At 49.3% G+C, this 27,635-nt stretch overlaps 1 long non-coding RNA gene across 7 annotated transcripts in view; it reads right to left on the minus strand.

Moving 5' to 3' along the window:
- Nucleotides 1–27,635, minus strand: part of LOC310886576 — a 68,625-nt gene that overhangs the window by 17,128 nt on the left and 23,862 nt on the right. The window contains exons 5-7 of one of the 7 annotated variants that reach the window (XR_014575366.1): nucleotides 26,066–26,252; nucleotides 15,596–15,700; nucleotides 13,947–15,153 (exon numbers count right to left, since the gene is read on the minus strand). This is a non-coding gene — a long non-coding RNA (uncharacterized lncRNA). The other 6 variants (XR_014575365.1, XR_014575367.1, XR_014575368.1 and 3 more) reach the window with 6 other exon arrangements.

Consider the following 27,635-nt stretch of genomic DNA (forward strand, 5'->3'; position numbering starts at 1 on the left):
GGAAAGGCATGAGGTGCTCAGGGCCACAAAGAACAAGGGGAGAAAATGTGGAGATGATTTTTTCATTGTCCTGACACAACGGGACTGAAAGCACCACGTGCATACGCGAGCGAGGTGGGGACATCTGTAACGCAGACAGCCGAACCGCCTCGCGGTGCTGCACCAGCCTCCCTTTGCAAAAGAGTGAAATGTGAGTGATCCTGTGCAACGTGCCTCAGGAATGGTGATTTTTGAGGAAGCTGCTGCTCTGCACCACACACCCTTGCCTGCAGCATCACTGTTAGCGTGCTTGCTACAGCCCTGCCATACACAAAGGGTAACCGTGCAAAAAACAGAGGATCTACTCCAGATTTACACCATGACAGGAAGAGAATTTTGGCCCAGATCATTTATGTGTGATTTTTCTTTTTCTTTTTTCAAAAGCAATTAATTAGCCTTGGTTTACAGCAACTTCCCTTCCAGCAAAAATCAGGCCTTGCTGCGATAGCAGCCCTAATTGCCATGTCAGATATTTCATAGCCCCATTCATTCCCCAGCACCATCAGCTATTGTTATAAATTAATAAAGCCTGGACACATCCCGTATTTAAGAATGAAAGCAGAGAGAGGGAGTGTGACGGAGCCTTAAAGAGACAGGGGATCGGAGGGTTCCTGGCAAGACCCCTCGTCTCTCATCTCCTTGCCTCCTTCCCGAAAACAACACCAAAATGTGCATCTGGAGGTATTTCTAAATGCAGCTGCCTAAAAACACATCCATTCAGAATTACAGGGTATTTTTAGACTGTAAAAGAGAGCAGATATAAATACGTCTTCATTCCTGCTGCAATCCAATTGGTTTAATCAGTTACATCACTGATAGGCTTGATCCATGCTGTACAAACACAGCTTTAATTACAGAGCAAGCACGCAAAACATATATGTATGTGTGTGCATGTGGTTATACGTATGTTTATCTATATAATATACAGATATTTATACACAGGCATAGACACACATACCCCTCCCTTCTCTATTAAAAAAATGCTGCCTGAATCATTTTCACAAATAAGACAAACCCCATATTTTGCTGGCAAAACGATTACGGCTGTCAGATCTGACGGACGCTGTGCCTCCGATGAATAATTCATGGCAGCTAATTATAAGCTGGCAGATTTCTGGCATTGTGGCCCGAATGGGTTGGAGATCCCAGTTATCTGTGACTGATCTGATCCTCCCGAGGTCCTGAGACACCAGAACAGAGGGACAAAGGGGTGGCATTACTGTTGCACAAACGGATTTGCTGCACATGAAGTGATTTAGGTGGGGACTCAGCCCTGCTCCTAAGTACTACATGCTACAGCAGGACCCTGAAAGCGTCCCCCAAAGCCACAAAGGTTGCATGCTCCGAACCGTACGCAAGGATCCCAGCTCCATGGATTTGATAAGGGTAATTGTTAGGTGAAACAGCTACACAGGTCTGCCTGCTGCCCCTACGTCCTATCTCCAGCGGTGGGCAGCAGCAGGCGGCCAAGTCAAGAGCAAAAATTAGGGGTAAGATTTCAAAGCCAGAGCCTGGGCTACCTTTTCTTCCCAGCACTGCTTCCTGCAGCTCTTGTACCTCTCCTTTTTATGATTCTCACTAGCAAGAAATAATGTGGCTCCTCCCTTCCCCTTTGCTAAATGCGACAGAGCCCCTGCGGCTGGTGTCAAGCAGCCTCTACCAGACGGCAGCGAGAGCCGAATCTTTCAGACCTGCAGCAGAAGAGCTTGGAGGGCACAAGAGGCTCTGACCCAGCCTCTGCTAATCCACTGCAATGAGGCAAACGCAGAGCCTCTGCTGAAGTCCACAGGCACAAAGCACACCTGTAAGCTCCGTGCTGAATCACAGTGCTGGTGTGTGAAAGTGAGGAAGAGGAGGGCCACGGGGAAGGACAACACAGCAACTGGTTGCACTGGTCTGACTGGGAAGCAGAAGCACTGCAGCAGGCAGTGAGCACTGTGGCTGGACTGGCAGTGGGAGGCTCGTTGTTACCTGGTACTGGTTTTGCAGGCAGCATTTCGGATGTCCCTCGCTCCCACCCCTCCTCTGCACTTCATTGAGAGCCTGCCGTGAGGGTCTGTAGCTCTGGTTTAAAGATACCTGCTTCTCTGGGGCTCTGGGGACTTCACAAGACTTTTATTCACCCATCAGTCACTGGCTGGAGAACAAAACATTACAGGCACAACTAGAGGTCAAAAGAAGACCCCTGTTCAAAGCCATCTCCTCAGCGGGAGTTAAATAGGGCATCAACCTCCATCGCCAAGTGCGATGCTTCTCTGAGGCTCCATTTCCATGGCCGGAGCTCGCCTCTGAGCGAACAAGAGGCCAAAATTGCAGGCTTTGACTGGAGATTTCAGAAAAATTGTGAGGCTCTGACCCACACCAGGAGACCTGGGCCAAGGATGGCAGATGGCAAAGATTAGAAAATCCATGACCACAAACTCCGTGTCTGAAACATTCGAGGCAAATTTCTTTAGGCTTCTACAACCCATTAATCTTCTACCCGGTAATATAAGACTTAACGCTGTTAGCACTGAACACTTAAAGGGGAGATTCAAGGCTCATTGGTTCAACCCATCCAAGCAGTCTTGAGCTTCAGTGCATATTTCACTTCAGCTCAACACAGAGCCAGTTATAACTGGTAAAACCTAAGAGAAAAAGCTCCTGTTTGAACCCCTGCCCCCCCTTACAGTCCCATTTCTGACCGAAAACAAAACTCCTGTGGGTGACTGTGAGAATCTGAAAGACAGCTCTGATTCCTCACTGGCCTGTGGGGTCGTGCACACTTGTTCCAGCTCTGTGTGCCACCACTGCACTGGTGCTCCAGAAGCAGATCCCCAGATCCCAGAGGTACTGCTGACAACACCTGAGGCAGAGCAAATAACCTCATCACACATCCATCCACGTCCCGGCTCCCCTCAAAATAAAAGGGCAGGTTATGAGCAAGAGAATGAATGTCCCTAATAAGGCCAAGCCTGGTAAATAACATTATGCCCACATTTGCTCTGAAACCATTCATATTCTTCCAAGCAGAAAGGTAACAGGAGCTGTACAGCAATAACAGATCATCAACTGATGGGAGCTTTCAAGGTTTGTCTCTTCTCTCAATGCACGCTATAAAAATTACCCCCCAGAGTCTTTTCTTTCTCTTTCCTTTTCCTCTTGACATACTGTCGACATAAACTTTCTCCCTGCAAGGAGATTTCTTCTTCCGTGAGTCCCAAGCTCAGTGACATTCTTCATGGTGCCCTGGAGCACAGGGCCTCCGCGTGCGTCTGTCTCTTTGGTGTGAACTTAAAGATCAAGAGTCATTCATTTACAAAAATAGTGAGGGCACATTTTCTCCTTCGTGCCCGAGCCTCTTCCTGAGTCTAAGGAAAGGGGAAACGGCTCAGATTAAGAGGCAAGCAAGCAGCATGCACGCTCAGGCAATGGGTAGAGTGTGCACGTCAAGATAATTGCAATGCGGAGAAGACAGACACGGCTGCTGATGTGCATAAATCCCCCTTGTCTATAAGCGGCCTTCTCCACCCTACGTTTCCTCTGCAGTTTTAATGTTTTGTTTCAACCTTTGGATTGTATTAAAATATTAATGCTAACGTTTTATTATAATTTTACATTCCATGTTTAATATTTTAATACAATCAAAAGCCCAAATGAAATCTTTCAACATTATCGGGTGAAATGATTATGCGCAATTGAAACAAAGCAATCCACCAGAGCCAGGAAGATGTTTTCCTGGAATTTTCTTTCCCTGGGTACTTACCACATGTCATTCCCTTGTTCTGACAGGAAGATCCCTCCCCACATCTAAAATATTAGGAATTCAATTCAGTTGTGCATCCAAGTGTCTCAAATTGAACCAAACGTCAGTGATGGGGCTCAAGAATTGCCTTCTCAAGAGATCTGATGTGTTTCTGGGGCCCGAAAGGAGCGGAGATGCGCTGGGCAGTCAGGTGCTGAGCGAAGATGGGAGATGCAAGGAGGCACAGCCCTGCTGCCTCATGCCACGTGCCACCCAGCACACCATCCCCTTGTGTCCAGACCCCTAATTCTGCCTCCCCAAAGCGCCCCTCAGGTCCTAACAATTTGGGGATCCCTCCTGGGTCCCGCATGCCTGTGACACCCCCTGTTTTATAGCACGAGGAAACTGCTAAGACTTGCAAACAATTTTTCAATTTAAGGCAGATTAAGAGCAAAATTCTAGTGGGACTAATAGTGTGTAATCTTCTTTACATTTCTCCCCTTGCTTTATGAAGAACAGTTCACTGCAATGGCGTATTTCACACTCTGATGCTGATATTTCAATTTCCTGCTTAAGTTACAATAAAAACTGCCCACACTGCTGATGCTCCCATGAAGAATAATTTATGTTGATTGACGTTATTTAATTCCCTCTGGATGCAGCTAATGATTAAGTGATGCCAGGAAATTTAAAAGCACGTCCTACCTGCGGACTCCTCTAAGCTCTTTTGGAAGGTTTTGAAAAGCTTCCAATTTCCAGCACAAAACACTGCTACTGATCTCTAAGCACCTTCCTTGTCTTCCCCCTCTTCCTCCCCTACTTCTTCCCCACCCCAAAGGAAGCCAGAATTAAATTAGAGAGCTCAATCAAGGCCTGGGGAACTGAGTTCACAGCGGCAGAGCACTGCTGGGAGGATGCTCGCCTTCCAGCAGCTCCTGGCAGGGTAGCTGGCTGCAGGACACCCTGCCTGCGATCCCAAACAGGTTTTTAGGACAGCTGACAGTTTGATGAAGCCTGTGAATGGGGTTTGGATTGATTTCAGGGACCGCTGGGGAACATTTCAAGACGCTGATGGGGTCCTTGTGGTAATCAGGACCTGCTGGATGCAGAGTGGCACAAGTTGGATGGCAGCAGATGGGAACAGAAGCGCCAAGCCCTGGGCACCAGCGGCTGTGTGAGGATGGGCCCTGGAGGCGTCTCTCAGGCACCCAGTTGTGCCAGGCAACTTCATCCACGGGGGAACTTTGCTACAGGGGAAACGTTACAGGATCAGGCATCTGGGTGTAAAATTAGGCTGCAAACCTGTTCCAAAACCAGTCCTTGCATTTACACTCACAAGACAACTTTGCTGGCATCCTTAGGTTAATCAGACACGAGAAAACACACGCTTCTGCCCTCGCCTGCCCCCAAACCCCTTCCCCAGCACGCCCAGCCCAGCAGCCCCTCACGCACCTTTGCCCCTGCCATGCAGAAGCAATTTATATTGGATCCTTTTGCCAAGAGAGGAAACGTTTTGCTTTTATTTGTCAAAGGAGTTGTCCTCCTATCTTCTGCGGACAGGCTCTGTGTCTCTGTGAGGATTTGCCTGCATGGCAAAGATTTACTCTTATTCCAAACTAAATTCAAGTCTGCAAGCTGCTAATCCAGCATCTCTACAGCAGGATAACCCATCCAGCATAACCACATGATTCCTCTGTGTGGACAAGACCTCACAGGCAATGTGTGGGGCAGTAACTGAAGAGGAAAAGGAAATTTTTCTGTTGGCAGCTCCCAAATTTTGGCAGATTCCTCCAGGCAGCTGCAACTCAGAGGGTTAAAAAGCAACCCCAAGCAAGGAAAGACTGAACATCGCTTCAAAATGCTGAGAAATCTTCTCATCAAAATAATGTCAGAGCCTGTCACGGTGGAGGGAAAACAAACGCGCAATACATGATGGTTCTGCATGAAATGTAAAACGCTGTTTAGTTAAAACAAAACTCTTTCAAAGCACCCGAATGGGGAAGGGGAGGGGGAGGGAGAGGTAAAGGCAGAAAGCACTCCGCTCTCAAAGCTTAAAAGATATTTAAATGGAGAAACCTGTTGAGGCGTGCACAGCCCTGTCTCCGTTTCCAGCAAGCGCTCCGCAACACCCCCGGCGCAGCGAGCGGTAATTACTGTCAGTCAAGGAGACGGGAGCCCCTTTGCCCAGAGCTCAACGGCCTTCCGCTGGCTTCGAAGCATCCCCATCCTCTGCCACAGCAGCTGCAGCGTGATGGGAGCGGAGCAGCCTTTGTGAAGCAGCCAGAAGAAGAAGAAAGTAAGAGGCTATGGTGCCAAATGGATCCGTGATGAACTGCTGCCGGCGAGGTGCTGGATCCCTGTAAGTGCAGCGCTTGGCCCTAGGTTTGTTTCCCATGCCGTGGAGTCCAAATGCTTTTTGCAGGGAATGCACCAAAATGCTGCAGGAAGGGTGTGGAACACGGCTTTCAGCATGCCAGTGCACTGCTGTACCCCGACACAACACAGCTCTGGCTGGGCTTCTGTTCTCCAGGCAAACCTTTTGCAGACCTGGCTCTGAAGCCCAAGAGGAGATGGTAGAAGGGATGCAGGCAAGAGAACTGCAGTTGTTGGAGAGGATGCTACAACCTCCAGGGCTTCATTGTCCTCCAGCCTGCTGCTGCAAAGCAGACCAGGGCTTTTGCACATGGCTCTTATACCATCTACACGCGGTCAAACCAATGTCATCTCCTCGTCCCTGCCTATATGTGAAACAGATCCTTTTAACATGTAATAGTTAATAATAATTGCCCAAAAGGACACCAGCTTGGAAGGCAATGACAGAAACCATGGCTAAGGAAAGAAAAAAGATCTGTTTAAAATTGGGGAAGATCAGCATACCTGCAGAAAGAGCCTTTCATGGACATGTCTTTAATCTTTCCTGCTTCCAGACCTTAATAGCAGAACCTGATTCGAAGACTTGGTGATTGATTTCCAACCCAGACACAAAGTGACAGGCTCATTTTCGAGCATTGCACAGCTATAATTCCGTGTTTTATTTGTTATTATTTTAACCTGCTGATGGAGTGGGGCTGTATTCAAGGTAGCGGGTAACAACTCTAGCTCGAAGCATTATTTAGAGTTAGGTGTTTAGAGCAAGAGCCTCGTGCCTCTTGATATTTATGAAGAAGATGTGCCTGTAGCTGCAGCACTCGTATCTTATTTGTTTGTTGTTCAAACAAAGGATCAGGAAATTGGATGCTGTTTCTAGCGAGTGATATCATCTTAACTGTTAAGGGAAGGCCACTGGTCTTTACCTGTTTCTCCAGCAGAGCAGCAAGGAGGGTTGTCTCCAGCTCAAGGTGAACGAGTCACCTTGTGAAGTGCTTCATCTCTGCAGCCAGGGACAAACCCACGAGACAGACCAGACTCCCAGGGCTCAGCAGCATCCTCGAGCCGTGGGGCCCAACCCCATTGCCTACCACTGAACCTGTCCGGTATGCCTGCCTTCTCATCTGCTGGAGCTTCTCCCCATTGCATACCTTAATTTCCCCTCTTACTTAAGCTTAAATTAACAAACCTTGCCTTGCCCACCATGGAGAAGACTGCACAGCATTTTTTTCACTCAAAATAAGATTGTTGGAAGGAAAACCTTCCAGTCAGCTTCAGTGAGAGCCCTGTTCCACCGGAGACCAGAATGAAAAATCCTGCTGTGGCTGACAGGGCTTTTGTGGGATTAGGGCCTGTTTATGTAGCCAGAACAGAGTTGTGCTGGGTTCCCCCCTTCCGTGGGCCAGGGAAGAGCCTTAGCCCCAGTCTGCCAGCTGTGAAGCTGTGCCTGGGTGGTTTTAAACCTCAGCTAACATACCTTGCCTTGCAGCATGACTCCACAAAGGCGATGGTACACAACCTCCTGCCCTCTGTGAACTCGCCTGTGAGCTCCTAAATCACTCTGGCAGCTTGGAAAAGTTGATTCAGCCCGAGATACTCAGCCTGCTGCAGCAGCAGAAGCTGAGTAACAGGCTATTTGCTCAAGCAATGAAGTTTAACCTCTGCCGTGCTTCTGTAGAGCAGACAGCAGCAGCATTGTGCTCACAACGGAAAACAAGATGCAAGCAGGGATTTCTGGGTGCTGCCCAAACACCCCTGCGACAGCACTACACCAGGCACAATAGAGGATATTTTAACACAGCCCAACAGTTCATGCTGAGACGTGGAACGTCTCTACGAAGTACTCAGCATCATTATTCCAGTTTCTCGTTAACCGTGTAGAAGACCAAACGCTGCCTGCCTACAAAAAGCTACGAGCTCTGTTGGGCTTTGCAGGGAAAACCAACCCATTACAGCCCAGTGGGTTAAGCCAAGGCAATTTGAAGTGCATCCAGTGTTATCTGCTTCTTGAAGATCTCTCCTTTGCTAGTCTTTCACGCTGTGCCCTGGTCAGGAAGTGCAGGTACAGGAGCGCAGCCCCGGCCACGTGCTGGGCACCCCGAGCGCTGCTGTGACTCACAGCACACAGCGAGAGACACGCAACTGCTCTGCAACCTGCCAGTTTGCCAATCCAAGAATGAAAGGGGACGAATTAAATATATATATCCCACCCAAGCTGCTACCAGCTCTGTTTTGCCAGAGTGTTATTCATAAAAACAATCTCTGGTGCCAGCTCTGGTTCCCAGCCAGGGCTGCAAACTAATGAAATTGCCTTTTATACCGAGCGTGCGAACAAGCCTCTTGCCTGCAGGAGCGGGCCAGATTCCTCACTGTCATCCTTCTGGGGGTGGTGGTAGCCGGGTCCTTCTGGACTTGACAGCAAATAGGACACGGAATTGAGGGCTGAGCTAAAATTGGTGGAGCAGCTCTGAATCCTTTTCAAAGGAGATCGCAACAATGAGGTTGGTGAGGGAGCCTCGACACCCCGCAGCCATTCAGCTGGCCTGGAGGGGCCGAAGGACAGGGGAGAAGCAGAGAATTAGCAAAGTGCTTCCAAGAGGAGTGCTTAGAAGAAAGACGGCCATCCTTGGAGGACAATAACCCTCAGCACTGCTCAAAGGCATTCGGATCTGTTTTGTTCTCTGTGGGTTTTCTCCCACCTGCAGCCCAACCAGCTTCTTAACACCACCAACGGGGCATTCAGCAACGTCCTGCATTACCAGGAGTGTTACTGGACTGGGGGTGTATGGTGAAGCTCTGCTCCCTGGTGACATCCCTCCACGTTAGGACGTATGGGGAAGTAAGGAGCGCTCCAGAAGGCACAGGAAAGCACATTAACACACCCAGTAGTTCACCAGTAAGCTTCTTGCCTGGTTGCAGCAGGCAGATACTTCACAGAGGGCAGAGGAGGGGAGGTTGTGCCCCCCGGGAGCCTGCTCTCGCCGTGCGGTGCTGGTGTGCCCAGCACCATGCTGAAGTGGTGCACAGCCTCCTGCCCCGGAGGTGAATTCCCCAGGCTGTGCACCCAGGGTCAATTCCCCTTCCTTCATACCAGCCATAACCTTCACGTCTCAGCTGTCCCAACCCAGAGATGGGGCTCTACAAGAAGCAGAGATTTTCCTGCACTGGAGAGGAAAATCCTTCCAGGGCCTGATTGTGAGAGCTGAGGCACTTCAGTGCTATTGTGGATTCCTATCCACAAGTCAGCTGCTTAAAAACGATGTGCTGAGGCTAACTTTGAAGCACTACGTCCTTTAGTGGATCAAATCTGCAACCCGCCTGTGCTCCAGTTCTCCACTGCAGAGAATGGAAACGATAAGTGTGTTAAACCCGAGAGGGGTTCATCTACCACTATGATGGGGCTAAGAGAAGGCAGAACAGCAGAAGGGCAGCGGGGGCTAATGCTGAAGTGACTGAGATGCAGCTGAGCATCAGCTGGGCACTGCATCCTCCCCCAGCCTGACGGGCTCGGAGCCACATGCATTAAACTCTACGCAAAGCTGCAGAGCGCAGCGCTCCCAGCTTGCTTCTTACACCCAGCCTCCTCTTTTCCCTTTGCAAAGCTGCTGCCAGCCTTTTTTATTTCCACTAAACGTGGCCCTCTTGTGTTCATAAGCAAAACCTGGAGAAACCGGTAACAAACGCTTTTGAATACAAGAGGGTTATTAGAAAAAGTGGCTTTTCCACACCCTAAACTCCATTCATAAAGCTGAGGGAGCCATAGGCAGCATCCTACAGGCATCTGCCCCAAATCCCACAGGAGCAGGCTGAACATCAACACGAGCATCGCGAAGGTTTCTGGCTTCCCTCCCACCCCCACCTCCCTGCGGTTCAGAGACAAAGACTCCTCAGAGGTTTGCAGATCTAAACACGCGGTGCTTGGAAGAAATAAAACCCAAGTGCTATTATCTGAAGGGTGGAGAGGAAGGCCGGCAGCAAAGAATACAGATCAGCCTGGTGCCACTCCGCGCGCGCGTGTGTGCACATGTGCATGAATGGCCACATGCACACCGAGGGAGCCTGCAACGCAGCTCAGATGTGCAGAAATGAAAGGAGCAGTCGTTTATATTAGGGTTTCCATAGAGACCAAGTTTGGAAAGAATTAAGGTGGAACGATTATGTATGTTTTGAAGGGCTCGAGATAAAAATAACCCTGCTACGCGCCGCATGGACTAATTAGACGATGATCCTTGACTTCGAGCTCTCCTCGGCGATACAGTCAAGCTGGGCTCCTGGGCTTGCCCGCACGTTCCCCCGTCCCTGCTGGTGTGCAATGGAGAATGAAGTGCCTGGGATCGGCAGCGATCCGGAGCCCCGACACCCATTTCCCTGGCAGGCTGTTACGCTCTTCAAAGGAGTCACCCGCTACCACTCTGCTAGCTCAAGCAGAAGCAATGCGTGCTCCAGCCCTTCCGCTGTCAAACCTGCTGTCACCGACAGCCAGGCAAAACACTCCGGGTCACAACACCGGGCTTTTGCCGTAGTTTTGCAAACATAAAGAAGGAGAAAGGTAAGGAGGAGTCCAGTGACAAGCAGTGGTGGATTGCCACCAGCCGTGGCAAGGGGACACTGCCCCAGGGCCAACCCAGTTCGCTGAAACCAGCACAAAAGCACCTCCCCGGTCACAGCACGTGCTCGCCAGTTTGGGAAGAGGCTGTATGACCTCCTGGGGTTTCCAGGAGCTAAGGAGGTTAGCAGGGAATGTCACACACAGGGCAGAGAGAGGGACAGGGGGAGCATAACCTTGACACGAAATGCCCTGACATTGGTCTGGCACTGCTTTCCTACCCAGATACAAAAGAGAAAACAGAATACAAGGAAAGGGAAGACCTCAGGAAAAGAAAGGATGGGTCAAACTGGTGCTATGGGAAAAATCCTCTTTTGAAAAACTCAGAACAAAATCTTCTCAATACTGCATTTTGGAAAAAAAAAAAAAAAGGCATTTTGTTTAGAACTGGAATAACAGGGTAAATGCATCCAGAAAAGCAACAGAAAGTTTTGCTTTGGTGTGGAACAAATACAACTCTTTGAGTCTAATTACTTCTACTCCTGCTTTGGCAAGGGATAATGGAAAAACTTCGTTTCAGGTGGCCTCCCCCCAATATATCACTCCTCGGTTCCCTCCAGTTAAAGCCACGAAACAAATTAGAAGTCTCACTCAGCTGCAGTCCTTAGCCAGAAGAGCAATTTCAGTGCTGCCCTCAGCCCAGCTGTCTCGCAGTCTGGCTATCTAACAAGCCACAACGACTCTCAATATATTTTTCCTAAAGCAAATTCCTAATGATGGTTATGAAAACCTCCTTATGGTTTCCCAGCTGATGCAAATGTAGCATACAGTAACCGGCCGTTCACACACCAACATTTCTAAAAGCAGCCTCTGATTTTTGGGGGCTCTGCGTGGGTCCCTTCTGAATGACCCCAGGTGGGTTTCAGGGACTAGGAGCACAACACCTTCGTAACCACATCGCCTGCCTCACACCTGAGTGCTGCTTCAAGGCGCTCCCCAAGCAGGCACCGACACCTTCGCTGTCACCGTCACTGCCTCATTTACTTTTTGATGGCTCTCACCCAAGGGCCGAGGGGAAAAAATCCCCTTTTCTCTTTAGCTTCTGAAGCCTGACAGACAGTGGCAAGCGATCGCAAAAAGAAGAAGGACTCCAGATCCCCCGTAGTTTAAGAAGGGGAATAAAACTGAACAGCTTTGATTCACAGGGTGGCTCCTGAAAGGAGCTCTTCAGACAGGATGGAGGTTTCTGCCTCTACATCCCACTGTAAGAGCTCAGGAAGCAAATTAAGGGAACATTTTTCTCCTTGCACAGAATAATTCCGTACAACCGCACCTCTCTGAAGGCAGCGACTCCTTAAGTGTCTTTAATACAGAGGCCAGCTCCTGTTCTTGGCAAGGGTAAAGTAAGCCTGGTGTAGCATCATCAGTTTCTGAGTGTGACTCGTGCTTTCCTCGGGTCCAAGTGATAAGAGACTCAAGCATCTCGTTCTGCTTCCCACGGCACCCCCTACAAAAGATCAATCCTGCCTGAGTAAAACAGAGAGCTGCAATAGCTTGAATTTAATTCAAACAGACAGCATGCTCCTCTCTGCAAGCAGCACCAGGGCTCTGGCATCTGCAAAGGTTCAATGTGACGCAGTAAACTTGAGTCAGGCCCGCAAAGACACGATCGATGAGGGCAGGAATGGGGAGGCAGGACACGTCTGGCAGACAACGCGGGCCTAGAGTGTCCTGTGTTGCTCCCTGTGTCAACACGAGGTGGGGGGGATGTAATGTGATTTGACATGAGCAGCAAGAATACAACTTTCCTCCTTCCAAAACAGCAAGTTTCCAATTCGTCACCTGTTTCACTTCAGCCAGCGAATTGCCTGATAGATTTAAATTTAGCCTGGTCTCCTATCAAACCAGGTTTAGATGATCAGTGTGCACACTCGCATACGTGTACCTATACACCTCTCCCCGTCATTTTGGACTTGCTTGCCAATCCAAGTCCAATCTGACAGAGAGACAGAAGTCTCTACGAGGTTAAACCCCAAGTGACAGGGCAAAAATAGATATTTGAGCAGGGGTGGCAGACATTACAAAGAGGAAAACTGCTGAAGTGTCAGCTCAACCCTTACTACACACTAGAGAAACCACCCCAGAAGGGACTGAGCAGGAGAGCCTTGCAAGCAGGCTTTCCCCAAGCCTCGCAGGGACAAGACACTCCAAGCTCTGCTTAGGATTTCCTTCCTGTGTTGCCTTCCCCCAGCACCCTGCTCTCCAGAGCTGCTTTCAGCTCCATCACACCTGCCAGGGTAAGCTGTTCTTCATGAGGGTTGATTATAGAATCATAGGATCATTTAGGTTGAAAAGGACCCACAACATCATCAAGTCTAACCAGCACCTAACGCTACCAAGTACACCACCAACCCACGTCCCTAAGCACCTCGTCCACGCGTCTCTTAAATACCTCCAGGGATGGTGACTCCGCCATTTCTCTGGGCAGCCCGTTCCAATGCCTAACCACTCTTTCCAAGAAGAAATACTTCCTGACACCTAATCTAAACCTCTCCTGGCTCAGCTTGAGGCTGTTATGGCCCCAACAACCTCAAAAAGGCATCCTTGACCTTGGGGAAACCGCGACACGTACCAGGGTCTCTTCTGAAGAGCCAGTGGCACCTAACACCAATGTGCCCATTTACCGATGCACCTGAATTTCATGGGACTTGTACTGATGCTTGAGTGCAGGCTACGGGCCTGAGGTCAGAGCTCTGCAGCAGTTAGGATTGAGTTTCCAGCTGCTGTCTCCCCAAAATCAGGCCTCAGCCTCACCTTATCATCACCATGGTGCCTCCAAGCCATGGGCAGAGGTGGGCCCCCCTGTGCCAGGCGCTGTACAAACACAACCTTCGCGGGCTGCCCCGACTTGCTCGCCATCAGCTCAGACAATAACTTGGGCAGGAATTTGCCTGACCCTCCCGACTATGCCAGGACTTGGCCTTTTCTCAGCAATTATCTCCTGCAAGGGGAAAAAAAGCAGCTTGGCATTCAGCTGTCAATACACGTGAAGGAGCCCGGACCCCCCCGCTTCCCTCCCACTCCGGGAAGATTAACACCAGCTGCTGCAGGTGTTGCCAGGGCTCCTGGGGAAAGAGTACAACAAAAATCCTCTGCTTGAAGGTCACCAGCCACAAAGTACCATGTGAAAGAGCGGGCAGAGCACACCAAAGATTAATGGCACTTCAAGGTTTAGATCTGTCTGCGCTGGGAGGGTCTGTGGAGAGAACCAATAAAGGCTAATATGATTTTACATACAAATGAATCATTTCAAGGAATGAAAAGCCCCGAACGAGCCTCTACGTGGCCGTGCTCCTGTCCTAAGGAGCAGGGGGAGGTATTCCCCACTGATTTGCAGTGTGTGTAATTAAAGAAGAGAGATCACGTTTTTCACAGGCTGAGCCTGTGGGTTTTCGCTGTCCTTCGCTCAGGCAATAACGCCAATGTCAAGAGCACGACTGGGGCAGCGTGGCCCCGGGCGCAGAGCAGGGCCGGGTGCCCCAGGCTCTCACCCTTGCTCTGACACAGGAGGCCGTGTGGCCTTGGAGAATTAATGCCTCCTCTCCCTGTCCCTGTTAAAACAAGCACGCCGACACTGTCTTCCCTTGTAAAATGCCCTCGGAGCTAGCAAAGAGGAGTGCTGCATTACGGTTATTGCTCCATCTAATTCCTTCACCTGCCCTCCTCAAGGTAATATCTGAGCATCTCCTAGACCCGCACAAAGCGATATGACTCATGTCTGTCATATGTGACTCCTCTACGATTCCCAAAGGGAAAATTAGATACGTGGTGGTGTGTTTTGTTTTGGCAGGGTTGTTTCATGCCTGGGCTCTGTTTCTGGATGAAGGGCTCCCTGTGTGTGTGTTGCTTTTTTTAGCCAGCTACAGCGCTCTGCGTCTACGTGAGAGAAGCGAGGGTGATGAGCTGCTTGGAAACCAGGCAACAGGCAGCCATTTCACAGGTCGGGGGGCATTCCGGCCTGACATTCAGAGGCAGAATATGCCTGGAAGAGGCAGCTCCAGTGGCACCAAGCTAGGGAAAGCTGAGTTAGGGCTGGGCCTCTGTCCACCAAAATTCCCCTGGACTTTTATTTCTACTTTGTCTTAACTCCTGTCCCTTTCCTGAGATTCAGGAGAGAGAAAAACAGGCGTGGAAAGCTCTCCTTCCCTCTGCTCCCACTGCCAGCTGAGGCCCTGACCTCTCTCCCTCCTGGATGGGGATGTGTCCACACATCCAGCCACAGCTCCTCTGTCTGTCTGTCCGAAGGGAAGTGATTCGGCAGCACTGCCCCTTGGTCCTCAACGTGCCACGCTTGGGAGCACAGGAGATCCAAAGCAGGAGCATTGCTGGGCATCAGGAACTCTGATCTTCTTAAGCCTCTGAGGCAGGAGAAGGTGGACAAGGTCTTCGCCCATCATCGCCACATGCAGCCCCTTTCCTGCAGAACCAGGGTGGTGTAAAGGAGCTCAGATGCAGATTCTCAAGCCTGGAGCACGGTCAGCCCAGTGCCTCCTGTGCTGTGTGGTGGCAGAGATGTGGGAGAAAAGGGGGATGCAGGATTTTTTCCTCAGAAGATGTTTGGGACTCTTTTCTTTTCTTTTCTTTTTTCTTTTCTTTTCTTTTTTCTTTTCTCCTTTCCGGAGGAACTTTTGCAAAAAGTGCCATGAAAGGAAGTTTTTCATTTCAGGAACATTTCATTTTAGGATCTTTCTGAAAGCTCCAAAGAAAAGTTGAGTGCTCTGGACCCAACTTTTCAATACTCTGAAATGAGAATTTCCCCCCAACCTTCATTCTCCCTGTCATAAAAGACCTATTTCATGGCCCATTTGGAAAATACTACTATTTTTTTTTTCCCCATTCAGATTCAAAACAAAACTCACATTTCTATAAAGCCTCGGTATTTCCCCTCCTCGGTGCAGTCTGTGCTGAGACCTCCTCGTTTTCCTGCAAGGCACCTACTGGACAGCACCAGGCGTGGATAGAGCCTGCAATGCAACAGTTAATGTGGTAATACTCCAAGGATTTTGTTTAGAGTTTTATAGCATTACATACCAGCCTTATTGGATTTAAATGGTTTAAATTAACTGGGTTATTTAATGGATTGTCCAGATTAGGCAGGAATCTGCAAAGGCTGTTACTTCAAGAAGAGCAGCAGCTGCATTGGAAGAAAAGATCTCAAAGTAACATTAATATCCTGGAGGCTTGCAAGTCCTGACAGGCCACTCCTGTCCTTTATTGACATTCTCTCATATGCATTTAGCCAGGTTTGTGTTTAGTTTAATAATCTCCTGAAAGTTTAATTGTTGCTTTATTCATCCATGACCTTTCCTTCTCATCTGGAGACATATTATTGCTAATCTACAAATTTCAAGAACCAGATTTATTTGCAAAACCAATTATTCTGCTATGCAAATCTCCTCTCTTCCTGCAGCCTGCATGAACAGGGTTTTTTACAGCCATCATAAGATATAGACACTATTCAAATATTTAAATGTAAAATTTATCTATATTTCTTTTCAAGCATGCCCAGGTTCTATGTGGTGCAAAGTTAATTAACATCTTCAGAATCAAATGCAGGTTTCCTGACCTTGATCCAGGCCTGACAGACTTTAACCTCCAAAGTCCTCATTTAACCACAGGGGAACTGGAACTACCAGCAGAGCGGAAATCACTATCGGTAAACTTCTAATGGAGAAACACGTCTTCTCCATTAGTGTCAGACGTGACAACACCACCACTTCAGTCCCAGCAACACACACACAGGTTTCCTGAGCTGTCTGCAGATGCCTGACCCGAAAGAGGAGCAGATAAGCACTCCGAATGAGTTTTTGCTACAGATCTTCACCCCCAAAACGTTCCTGGTGGCACTTTCCCCATGGAGCGATGCCTCTTCTCAGCCTGAGGATTTATAATCCTGCTGGCATATGGCAGGAGACAAAACACTTAGAATCATAGAAAAATTAAGGTTGGAAAAGACCTTCAAGATCATCTGGTCCAACCATCACCCTACTACCAACGTCACCCACTAAACCATGTCCCTAAACGCCAGGTCCAACCTTTCCCTGAACACTCCCAGGGATAGTGACTCGACCACTTCCCTGGGCAACCTGTTCCAATGTCTGACTGCTCTTTCTGAGCAGAAATGTCTCCTAATTGTTTTAATTGTTGAAGAGTAGTGCTCTTTGTTCAATTCCTTGCTTTAATTGTTGAAGAGTAGGGGCATGACGTTTCCATTTTTCCACTCACCAGGGACATCGCCCAAATGCCAGGACTTTACAGCTCGGATGGAGGGAGGCTTGCCAGATCCCTCAGGACCCTGGGATTCATGTCATCAGGTCCCACAGACCTGTACCTGTTTAGATTCCTCATGTGGTCTCAAACCTGCTCTTCACTTACAGTGGGTGGGACTTTGATCCCCCAGCCTCCATCTATGGGTTCAGGGAAATGAAAGATTTGGGAAGCCCATCTACCAGTGCAGACGGAGGCAAAGAAGTAGTTGAGTACCTCAGCCTTCTCCATGTCGGTCATTACCAATTACTCAGATACAGAAACTCACTCCTAATATAAGAAATTAGCCACCTATAATCGCTCACACACTACTATTTTCACCCCTTGGTCTATTTTCACAAATGTTAAGGGCACATGGTAGCCCTCGGGGACTCCTCCTGTCACCCCACCGCAGCAGCCCGAAGGAAGCTGGGTCCTCTCTTGTGCTCTTCCTCGAGGCTCTGCGCAGAAGGGATGCCACCTCTCGCACAAGGGCTGGGGAATGGGAAAGAAGCACTCACGCAACCTCTGAGAATTGGCAAGAGTTGTTTATTGCCTGGACATCTTGCAGGTAAGCCTGCGGGACGTCTGCAGTATTTGGTGGCTCCAAGCTAATGCTTGGGATGGAGCCTGAGCAATGAGTAGGGAGCTGGGCGGGCACTCCTGCGCCGCTGTTAGTGCTCTCAGATGGAAGAGAGCAACGACATGCTGCGGTAGTCCCACGTCTGTTCTGGTGGAGGTGGATCCACTTCCATTTGTTCTTCCACATCTTCTGGTGGATTCGTCTCCATGGGCTCCACAGTGCTTGGCAGAAGGATGAGCCAGTCGTTGCCTGGGACTGCCCAGATGGGATGCCTTCCATTGGGAATGTTTTCCGGCCAGGGTGCTGAACCACGAGGTCGTCCAGTTCCACTCCCAGGACCCATGCCACTGTTGGTTTGATTTTCACGCATGGATTTGAGGCTGCTGTCTGTTTTATGGCCATGCCTGGGTCCCACGCTCCGTTCTGTACCATGGGCATGCCTCTGCCCCCCACGGCTCTCTATCTGATGCTCCTGACTTTGCCCCATGCCACCGTTACGCCGATGGGAAGGCCCAGGCCCCCTGTTGCTGGGTGTTTGAGGGGGTGGCCTGTTCCCCGCGTCACTGCGGTACCTGTGATACTGCTTATGTGTGCCTGTGGGCCAGGCACCAGAGGTCTCTCGAGCACTGATGTCTCTTGTGCTGCTGGCGCCATCCCTGAACCCACGACACATCTTGTGAGCTGCATTCCTTCTTGGTGCTTCTTTGGATGGCATCGCTATCCTTGCACACCAAGGAGGGCCGCTTCTCGCCTTTCTGCTTCTAGTCGTCTTCCTGCCGCTTACGCTGGCTGCCAGAAGAGCTAGTCGCTGAGCGAGTGGTGGGCCAGCTGCAGGGGGGATGTTTTATAGGGCCCGCAGCAAAGGCGGGGCAGCGGTGCCCACTGTGACCTCAGCAGGCCTCTGTGATGGAGTGGCCCATGCGTGCCCGAAGGCGGCTGTGTTGGGAGCAGCCCGGGAGATGCCCTCACATGAAAGAAGGAGGAGGGCTGGGGGGGGCTGAGGGCCCCTTTTCTGGGGCTGGCTCCCCTGGACCACAACAGCTGCCCTCCACCTCCCATCCTGTGCCCTGGGTTTATTTTTAACAATGGTTTTTATGTAATTTCCTTCTATTCTTTAAGGAAAAGAACAGAAGCAAGGTGTATCTTCAGCCCTAACGCCCATGTGCGCTTTGTGCTCTGAGTGAAGGATTTCTTCCTCACGTCACATCTAACCTAAATCTCCTCTCCATCTGTTCAAAGCCATTACTCCTTGTCCCATCGCTACGCTCCCTGCTAGAGCCCAGCTCCAGCTTGCTTTCTTCTGAACTTGGAGTTGCTCAGAGGCTCGAGAGGTCTAGGGACTCGAGACCTCTTCCCAAATGATCAGTATCCACAGTACACAGCAATAGCTTTAGCTATCCCCTGCCCCAGTCTCCCCATCTCCAGTGACAGCAGGAATGCTACCTGCTTGTGTTCACTCAGGCTGCAAAGATGTGAAGTGCTCCTACTCCTGCTCAAAAGCACAGCCGCTGTCCTACGACTACGAAGCATCATTACCACAATTACCAGCAAGCAAGAAATCAACATTTTATACTAAGCCTCATGTCAACGAACAGCATTATCAGGGAAGCTTGCACAATTAAACCATAATTCAGTGGATGGATGTTAAGTACTTTACAGATGAGCAAATTAAGAAAGCATTAGCCATAGGATTCGAGGAAGAGGTGACAAGGGTGCCAGCTAGTGACCAGTGAAGTCCTGTGTGTGCTCCCACTGCTCAGGAGGGTGCCAGGCAGCCACCAGGCTGCAGAGGAGCCAGGAGCCACCTCCTCCCCTGGATAATTCTCAAGATGTGGAGGAGGAAGTAGAGACTAAGAGGGGGAGACTTAAAGTCAGAGGCGCTGCAGATAACGCAGGATTATGTTTGCTGGAAAGTGTCTTTATTCCTGCTCCACCATGCAAAATGTTTGCAGTGCTGGGTCTGGACGAAATAACCAGAGCAGCACCAGCTACAGATGGGTCCCACAGGGCCAGAAAAGCACCCCCAGGCTACCAAGAGATGCCATGGTTCAGTCAGCTACGTACCCACTTAGACCTGACTGAGAAGAAAACCACTCCTGATTGCTTTGCTGCAAGCTGCTAGGACAGAAATAGTTCCGTATCTTGCCAATAAATCCCCACCACCAGACTGATGGACAGTGGACAACTCCAGCAGTCTTCCATTGAAATGGAATTACTTGCGGACATGAAAAAAGACTGGAAATGGGTGTTGTGGGAACATCCATCTCCTGTCCCATGTGCTGACACAGGCGAAGGAGGGAGGACGGGGACAGTTTGCTTACTTGGGATGTAACGGAGAGCTCGGCTCTTACACACTTGTGGCTGCATCAGCCCTTTTCCATGGATCCCCCAGAGCTCAGGGATGGGAACCGGTCATCTCCTGGCAGCCGAAGCAGCGAAGGATGCCACTGGCTTCAGGAAGCTCTGGCTCAAGCTTTATATATTTCAGATACGCGTGGCTTTAAGCTGTTTTCCACAGTCTGTGGATTGTTTCTCTTGCTCAAATAATTTAGCTTTAACCTGAGGCTGTGGGCTCAATCCTTGCTGTCAAAACCCAGTGCGTAGCTTTGCATGCAGCTCCTGCGGGTATGGGGGAATACAGCATGAATCTCTCTGACTCCTTCAAAGTCTAGCAGAGCTGCTTTATGTTTGTAGAAATCGACATAAATAAAAATAAATCTGACAGGCTTTAGTCTACATTTCTTCAGTATATCCTCCTCTGCGCTGGATTTACCTGACTTGGTTTATATCTAACAGCTTCGATACAGATATGTTTACAGTGAGACAGACCCCAATAAATATTAGCGGGGATAACGGTTCGCTCAAAAAAAACAACCATCCAAGCAAAGCAACCTGTAACATGCAGCCTATGGGCCCTGGTGAAAGCAGAGAGACAACCGAAATCCCAGGCTGGGTCTCCCAGCTGGCCCCCAGCCCGTTCCTGGGGCTGTGGTGCCAGGGAGCACACATCACCCCGTTGGGTACGTCTACCCGATGCGCTCAGCAAACCAGATTGCTTTAATTAGTATTAGGAATTTAAGTTACAACCCAAATTGCTTTGTTTTCCCTGCTCTTTTAGCTTGAGTTAAGAACTACTTTTTGTTCTTCTTAGCGCAGGCAAACAAGGCTCATAAAACACTGTAATAGTGTCCAATTACACTCGGAGCTGGAAACCTTAAAGGTTCCAGCGAGAAAAGAGGCCACGTTCCCCTGCTGCTGCATGTACCATGTCGTGGGCATAAATGAAATGTGAATTACACCACTTTTACCAGCGTAAATGATTACAGAGGAGCAGCAATCCAAGGTGAAGCCGAGCCTTTAGTAGGTTTATTTTAAGCTCAGACACCATTAAATATGACAGAAACATGAAAGAAACTTCCCCTTGGTGACATCTGGATGAAAATGTGACTGATTTTCTTGTGCCCTGCAGCTGGACTCTGGCACCTGGACTGGGCTGGCCACGGGCAATCAGTGCTGGGATAAATGTCTCCACGAAGGGCCCGACATCATTCGCAATAAAGGGCCAGTCAGTTTGCCAGAGCTGTTTGATATTTTTAGGTTTTTGTCACAAACGGATTCTCATCTGGCCCCGCAAAGCTGCTGGTGAGGCAGAACTGCACCGAAACTCAACTTCTAATCTAAGCGTGTGTCTAATCCATTAACACCGAACCTCCTGAACATCAGTGGGTAGCATTGCTCTGATCTAATGCATATTCAGGCAGGCTCAAGGCACTGAGAGAACCGGGCTGAGGTTTCACAAGATTAAAGCTTTCAGGGCAACTTTGTCCTCATTCCTCGTGCACGGCCCCTCCACTGTGCTGACGCTGCCAGCCGTAGGGCCAGGCTGAGAAACATCTTTCCGAAATAAGGTGTCGACCTCGTCACTTCCCAAAGCCGCAACGAGTGACAGCAGCCTTTCAACTGGCATCAGCAGCTCAGCTCCTGTGCCAAAATCTGGGGGCACAGGGTCCTTTGTTTCCAGATTACACTCATCTTTTCCACTTCTCCTTCAAATGAGATGAATCTTATAACTGGCCACACAATCGGAGGTTTCCAAAACATCATTTACACAACCGGGGCTGCAGGGGGGAATGCTATTTTTCAGGTCAATTTGTGAGTCATTTGGCATGCCAGTCAACCAAGTTTCACTCACTTGGAGACAATATATCCGAGCTATAAACCATAACCTTGAAACATAACTCACCAACTTTAGCGAGTAGCCTGTCATCGCTGCGAGCAACGATCCTTAACCCCTTATCTAGCTCTGGGGAACCATTATCTGCAGTTGTTAATTTAAGCTTGTTTTAAGTAATAAAAAAGTATTTCTTTCTGCTAGAAATGGGTCACTAATTCTACTGCTGCTTCATTATTCAGTTTCATAATAATAGTTATTTCTATTGATTTCTCATCCAATTAAAATTCAAATAAATATCACACAAGCCAATTAATACACCCACTGGCCAACTTTCCAAACATTTTCACTAGCCAGGGAAGAGCCAGAGAAGCCCCTGAAAGCAATGAAGCTGAGTTTAATCCACCCCTGTTGGCAAAGTGTCTTTGAGCTGTGCACGTTAACTGTCACCCTGCCAACAGATAGGGTGCCAGACAGGGACAGCCAGCCTGCATGGGACAACCGTATGGGATGGAGCATGGCATTGTCCTCACCTCACCTATGGATGTTGTCTTCCTCCTTTAAGCAGTCTCTCGAGCAGCATCCTTCAAGTCCACTTAGTTTTATTTTGCACATAAACGTGCGTAGGCTGGTTTGCATCCCTGCCTGGGCAGCCACTGCTTGCTGCAAGGCAGTGAAGGTTGGAGGCAGATGCTGGCACTAAGTAACATCAGCCAGGAAGGGGGCCGAACGCGCTGCTCACAACTATCAGATAACACAGCAACGTTCCCTCGCAGCAGCAGGCTCCAGTAGTCTGAGAACAATGAGACCAGGCATCAGTCACCAATATTTAGAGTAGAAAAGTTCCAGCAAACAAAAGCTGGCTGACCAGGTTGGGAATATAATCATCCACAAACTTCTGAGGCTAGCACAATGACCACAAAGCCCTCAAGCGATCCATCTGTCAGCTGGGAAGATGTAATTCAGACACTGAATGGAGTCACACTAGTGGACAGCTCTATGGGAACCAATTTACTTGAAGAAGGAAGAGAGTTTAATCAGTCAGGGCTCAAAAGGCATGTAACTCATGTCAGAAGAGAGCAAAACTGATTGTACACTCATCACAGGTGAACAAAAGATCAGGGAAGACAAAACAATTACAAGCAGATAATGAAATGGATACTCAGCAGCACAGACGGTGCCTCACGAGGTGTAAATCTGAGCTAACCACGTTCGGAGCAGCGGGAGTGCAGGAGGAAGGAGGAGCAGGAGCTGCCAAGCGGGCAGCAGCACTGGGTGCCGGGCAGTTGCTCTGTGCCACCGCGTCCCCACGTGCTGGAGTCCCCCCTGGCTCCACGAGAGGGATGACCCAGACCCAAGGCTGCCCTGGAGACGGTGTGGTTTGGCAGCCAGCAACCCTCCAAAGCTCCTTTGGGGCTCACGCTGCAAACACCAAAAAGTGGAGGAATGTTGAACCCACTTCCCATCCCACCACAGTTCAAAACCAGTTTTAGGCTGGGCGGTCCTGCTCTGCTGGAGACTCAGCACTTGTTTTGCAGGGATACAAACCACTGTTCGCCAAAACACCGTCTCTGAAGAAATAGTTGCCCCAGGGAGCCCCGAGACACTGTCAGGGGGAGAGGCGGATTAGAGGAACCCATCTCATTTTGCAGCGGAGCAGCTGGGAATGTGCACACACCGTGGGCGACGACGACTCAGCTGAGACAGGTTACAAGCAGCTGATGGAAAGGAATGCCTCAAACCGCTCCCTGTACCGACACAGACATCCGGCAGGATGCTTGCTCTGCTTTTCTAGCACCTTGTAGAGCACAGAAAAAAGGAGTTGGGCTTTTCCACCCCCACACGTTTTTTTTTTTCTTCCTTCTTTTTACCAGCGGGGCTGAAAACACCAATTGTCCTTTGCACACAGTGGGTCATCTCAAACCCCATGTGGTACCTGGGATCCTGGAGCCAGGGGCTGCGGGGGCCGTGCAAAGCCCCGAGCAGCACAAGCTGCTACCCTCACGCGAAGTCTGGGACTTTGCAGCTCTCGGTAGGGTTGCAAGGGGCACTCGCTCCCCTGCTGCTGCTTCGCTGTGCCCCGGCGCAACAGCCGCAGTGCATAGGGCCTCCGGGATGGGGGCGAGCAGAGCGCTGATGGAGAGCACGAGATAATTATCTCCTTGGGAGGCTGGTTTCTTAGAGAACAATGCTTATCTTCCCATCTCGCCTGACGATCCCTTATCATTACCCAATCCTCCTGGGTTTTGCAGACATTAGCTAATCTTGTGATAAGAGATTAAGAGGAAAGCCAAGACACATTCCCAGCCATTAATGGCGATTCCCCCAAAGCCTGGGTGTGTGATGCAGAGACCCAAGGATGCCTCGCTCTGTTTGAAAGATGCAGGCAGAAACCCGATTATTCCCAGCTGACCTGCTGGGTACTTAGTCATGGTCGTTGAAGTTGTTTTAAGAAGGGAAAAATATTATCATTAGGAGGAGCTGTGCTAGAGCAGTATAGCCATAATAGCTAGTGCTTCAAGAATGCCCACAGAGAGGTAAACGTGCTAGAGGGCAAAGCAACATTCTGGTAGTGTTTCCTGCACGCGAAGCAGAGCAATCTCTAACGGGAAGGTCAGACTCTTACTACAGGTTGGGATAAACCACACCAAAACCAGTAGTTTTTCAACTGCTATTCATTGATAAAATAGTTGCAGTAAGCACGTGTCTATTGAAAACAGAAAGGAAATGCAAAGCTGCCCTGAGAGAGAAAGCTTTGAGAAGGGGAAGGGAGGAGGGGATTCACAGTTTAATTTCAAGAGGTAATGAGAAAAGGGGCAGAGAAGGACAGCTGAACACAACCATGTGTGTGTCTTGTAGGGAGGCAGGAGAGAGGAACAGGCTTCTGATCTGTGCTTACATACAAAACGGTTGGAGCTGCTGTTTTAGGTTATTGGGCTTCTGCCCTGCTCCAAAAGCCAGGCCTTTCTACATCTACGTTAGCATCAATTTTCCTCCCCACAAGAGCCATCTACAGTATTTGACACCACAGTTCGAAGGGCAGAGAGCAGAGCAGCAACATGCTTTCTGGACTACTGATGGCAGCACTGCCCACCCAGGGAGCTCACAGGACTCAGCGAGGGTGGTGACCAAGTTTCACAGCAGCGCTGCCTGTCTTGAGAATCGCCTTTGGGAAACTGCCCTATGCTCAGAACTTGGTGCACCACATCAGCATAAATACAGAATCCCACCAACAGTTACAGTTTCCAATACGTTCAATGCCACGTGCTGTTTTCTGCACACAAATAGCACATTACATTAGCACAAATTACTTTTGTTTTCAATAGAACACATACCAAAGAACAAAATGTCTCTTGCCCAGGACAACACAAGGTATGCTTTCTGGCTTGCTTTCCACAACGGCAACAGTTTTTGAAAACAAAAATATCCCAGAAGTGGTCTGTGGTGCAGAGACCTACACGTGATGCAAGGACCACAAAGCAGACCATGCCTTTGCTGTAGAATCAGAGAGCATTAAGGAGAGAGTCTCTGAGACGCATCCTGCTTCACTGGCTGCAAAAATTCTCTCTCCTCGAACACATTTCATTCTGCATTAAACATTACGGTTTCTGAGAGCTGCTCCCGTACAAAACCAACACTGTTACTTATGAAACAATGCATCAAACCCACTGATGGGAATTGGCTCTCCTGGCAGCATAGCCAAAACCACCCTTTCTCTTTTTTCCCCTCCTGTAACAAATGGCCTCCTTCCCCAGTCATCTGCATAACATTTAAAGGTTAATGCCTTATGTGGCATGACATGTAGTCAGTTGCCTTCTTCAAAGAAAGCTTAAAGCTCTTTGGAGACCGGGTTCTACTTTCACAGTTATCTGTCTACAGAGCAAACGCATTTCAGATGTGCAGCCAGTTTCTTCAAAGACCGGGTTAGCTAAACAAAGGGTTACTGGGTGCGATCTTAAAGAATGTTAGTTCCTGATCGGCTTTCATCTATTTTATCGTCTCTTCCTTAAATTTGAGGATGCCTTGGACTGTGAACAGAGTATTGGACTGAAAGACAGTCCACAGGCACCAAGGAGGGCTGTGCTGTTTAATGGACAAGGAACTGGCTTGGAACTCGGGAAGCCTGACGTGTCTCAGCTCCGCCACTCTCCATCCTACCCCCTGTCACTTCTCTAGCTGTCTCACATCCCTGAAACAAGGGTAAGGACTCACCTCCCTCGTAGTTCCAGGAACCCCACGTACCAAGGAGTTCCAGATAAATACATCAGCCATTTGCCCTAACTAACTCCAGGCATCCCCTCGCCCTCTGATCCCCAAAACACTACTCACCCCCCGTGATACGGGACGTCTCTCCTCTGGGAGTTTGTATATTTTGCTTTTGTTGACAAGAAAACTCTGGACAGGTAGCTTAGGTTAGCATGCTTAGCTTCCAGCTCGCTTCTGATTGCTTTTAGCACCTCGATCTCCCTTGTCTTGCTGGGATGGCACGCAGCTGCCAGTAACGTTGGTAAAACACCTGTAGGAGAACCCAGGCAGAAGTTACTTCTGGGAAACATTAAGAATTATTCTGATTAATCTATGAGAGTGACAAGATGGGCAAAATGACAAAGTCAAGCGTCAGGCCACACAGTGCATGTCACAGAGACACTCCACGGAGACCTGTGGTGAAGCAGAGCAAATGTACCGGGAAATTCCTCAGAGACTTTTAGATGTTAAGCAAGAAAGAAAAACAGTGGAGGAGGCTGCCCGACTCTGGGTGGTTTTAAACGGAACAGCCTGATTGCTTCAAAACCGTTTTCTGGTTGCTGATGGTATTTTCCCTTCCACAGGATGTTTTGAAATGTATACCTTTGTTTTGAAAGAGCCCACAGCTCATCCCCTTGGGATTCCCCACAGGGCGGAGGCTTCTGCGGCACACTGAGGCCCACTGCCAGCTCCGTGTGGGCCAGGGAGCTCTCCTGAGCAAGGGAAGCTGGCAGGGGACATTTTCCAGCCCTTTCAAGACCTTCGTAGGCTGCCAGAGTGAAGCAGAGAGGCCTTGGTGTAATGGAAACCCTGTCCCCAGGGAGGAAATGCAAACAAAATCCTTGAGGCCCTGGACTTATGGGGGGAAAAAGGTGACTTACTGTGTTTGTACAGTTGCGCTGCGAGAAATGGCTTAGCAAAAGAAAAAAATAACAGCAAAAGCACTTCCCCTCACAGCTCCCTCTTTGTCTGGAGAGTCCTGGTTGCTGACACAGGTTTTGCTGATGTTAGTGCTATGAAACAGCTGTGGCTCCCTGAGGAGAAGGGGCCTGATCTGTTATACGGGGACAGGGACAAGCTAGGGCAATCCCCCTGCACCGTCCTGTGCAGGAACACCAGCAGAGCCTCTGGTCTGTACAACAGACCCCAACCTGCTGGTTCACACTTACCCAGTATCACGTCTCAATCAAATACTGTTGATTTCAGGAGTCTTTCCTGCCTGGCCTTTCTCGTACCACAGCTTTGTCATTCACTACAGCAGGGTCAGAATGAGATCCTGAACAAGAGCAGGATTAGCCCCTCTAAGGCTCTAAGTGAAGGCTGCAGGATTTGGCCTTGTTGTCAGCACTTCGGACTGAGGTGTAACTGCCTTTTTTTTTTTTTTAACTGCCTCTTTCCAGCTGGGAGAATAACACTTTGGCGAGTCAATGATAAAATGGTTTAATGTAATAAACATGAATCTGTCAGACTCAAGTGCCCTAAAATATTCCAGGCTGCAAGTGCAGGACCAACACTGAGCTTGTTGATACAGCCTCAAGCCAGAACTAATCAGACATAGACACCATTTGCTTTCAATAGAAATTACATTCAAGAGGGCTGCTTCCTGCTTGCAGGGAAAGATGGGAGGCGAAACAAAGTGATGTGGCACACTGAA

The sequence above is a fragment of the Anser anser genome (assembly GCF_964211835.1).
Source record: "Anser anser genome assembly, chromosome: 25".
Taxonomy (NCBI): Eukaryota; Metazoa; Chordata; class Aves; order Anseriformes; family Anatidae; genus Anser; species Anser anser.